The 2,307-nt window shown below is 38.0% G+C and overlaps 1 pseudogene; it reads right to left on the bottom strand.

Moving 5' to 3' along the window:
• Positions 1–398: 398 nt before the first annotated feature.
• LOC150054194 (ribosome biogenesis protein NSA2 homolog pseudogene) lies at positions 399–1,268 on the bottom strand (annotated as a pseudogene).
• Positions 1,269–2,307: the final 1,039 nt, after the last annotated feature.

The raw sequence follows: 2,307 nt of genomic DNA, 5'->3' as shown, positions 1-2,307 counted from the left end.
GATGATTTTCTTAAAGGCACAATTAGTCACACTAGTGGTACTTTGAAGACACACTTAACTTCAGGATATTAGTGCAAATTAAACAATTACCTAAACCAATTTAATAGCATTCTCAAAGTACATATGTATACTAATCCTATGTTTAGGATATAGAAACTGCTAAAAGTATATCCTAGTTCACTGACAAACTCTATTTAAAGACTAATCAACAGGTAAAAAGGTACTTCTAAAGTTCTAAATTTTTCTTGGTGTGTACTTTCAGATATTTTAGTATAAACATTTTATATACTTAATCTCTTAAACAGTCCCCTAAATATCAGTTTGTAAAAATAGGCCATTTTATTTTTTTAAATAATTTAGTAACTAGTTTTCTTGATTTCAGATAAGTAAGACTCTTTGATAGTACTCAGATACAACACAGTGATGGCGGTTTTCCTGATTGGTGTGTAGTCTTCAAAAACTGTAAGGAGTTACTTGTATGAAATGTCTGTCAAACCAGTAAGACTGCATTTATACATCCATCACTTTCAGGATTGTTGGTAACCTGGGCGTATTTACCCCAAATAACCTTGCCTCCTTGTGTCACCAAGCCCAGCTCACTCACATTCACTTCAGTGACTGTCCCCTTGGTAATGACACCCAAAGTTGTAAAACGTGGAGATGAGGGATTCTTTTTTACACCAAGTATCGGCAGGCAAAAAGTGGTTTTCAGTTCAGGATGTGTTACGTGGGCCTTCTTGAAACGTAAGCCCATTGGTCTGATGAACCTCTCATATTTAGGGGGCTTTCGTGGAAAGCCATCTTCAACAAAGCAGACTTTAGTAACCATCCTCTGCCATGCCTTCTTTTTTCTCTTCCCAGTACGAATAACTTTTAATACTTCTGTTTCTCCCTGGGCACGAACTTTGGGCAGAGGGACTTCCCACTTTCCCACTTTCTCTTTCCGTTTTTGTTTAATCATGTTGGACAGTACTTTTGCTCGCGACTGTCCTTCTCTGTCCAACAGATAGGCAGGTACTGCTCCCTGAGGAGTCTTCTCGTCATCTTTGTGTTTGGTGCTTCTCTTTTCGTGCCTCTTGATGGTCTTTTTCATTCGTATTTTCTCAGCATGGCGCTGTTTGTGGTAGAGCTTAGCCTTTTTTTTTTTTTTTTGCCTTCTTTGATCGTTCATGAGCCTCACTGCTCTCTTTCTTTCTCTTTTTCTCATGGTAATCCAAACGATATCCATAGCGTTTACGGTGTAATTCAATATATTCATTTTGTGGCATGGCTTGCCGAAGAGGGAAAAGACTCTGTCAGGTTCGGGGTCTCAGATACCCAGGAGCAACCCTTGCTCAGTCCAGAACTGGAAAGCTACATTTATTTTTGAACAGTGTCAGTTCTTCCGTTGTTTTCTCCGAGGTTTTTCTCTCCCAACTCCCCTTACTCCACAAGTTGTGTAGTTCATTTTCAGCATCCTGTCAAGTGCACATTCACTGCTGCGTTTCTTCACTCTTTTTGCTCCCCTTTACCACCCCCAAACAGTTAAACTTTCATACAAAACACAAGGAAAAGAAATCAAACGCAGCAACACATAGAAAAAAAAGCACAATAAAGCAAATAAAGAAAATAACTATCATAAAGAACATATTGATTCCATTGCTAGAAGTTCATTGCAATAATAATCATTTTATAGGATTATCTACCCATAGTTATAATGGCCAGTATTAGGAAAATTAGCAACAACAGATGTTGATGGGGATGTGGCCAAAGGGGAACTACATTATTGGTGGGAACGTAAACATTTTCAAACACTCTGGAAATCAGTATAGAGGTCCCTCCAAAGCCTATAAACATAGAGCCTCCCTATGACTCAACAATTGAATCCATTAGGACACAAAAGCTTCCAATACAACCATGTTCACTGCAGCATTGTTTGCCATAGCTAAGATATGGAATCAACCTATATGGCTCTCAGTAGACTAATGGATCAAGAAAATGTAGCACATATATACAATGGACCTCTACTCTACCATCAGAAAGAAGGAAATTGTACCATTCATAAGAAAGTGCAAAGACATGAAAAAAAATGTGATTAAGCTAAATAAGCCAGGCCAAAAGAAACAAGCACTGCATGGTCTCTCTTATGCCTTGTCACTAGAATATGCCTATAAATCTACAACTGAACACACTACATGGCAAAAGACAAAAAATACACTTGGATAAGATAAATTATACAGAATTGTACATAATCATACAATGAACTCAAAGGGGGGTATTCTTTGAACTGAGCTAAAGATAATAGCATCCAAGGGCAAGGTGGGAAGG

This window comes from Megascapheus bottae, chromosome 15, assembly GCF_031878675.1.
Source record: "Megascapheus bottae isolate mThoBot1 chromosome 15, mThoBot2.hap1, whole genome shotgun sequence".
NCBI classification, from domain to species: Eukaryota; Metazoa; Chordata; class Mammalia; order Rodentia; family Geomyidae; genus Megascapheus; species Megascapheus bottae.
This window is presented reverse-complemented; position numbering and strand designations above follow the sequence as displayed.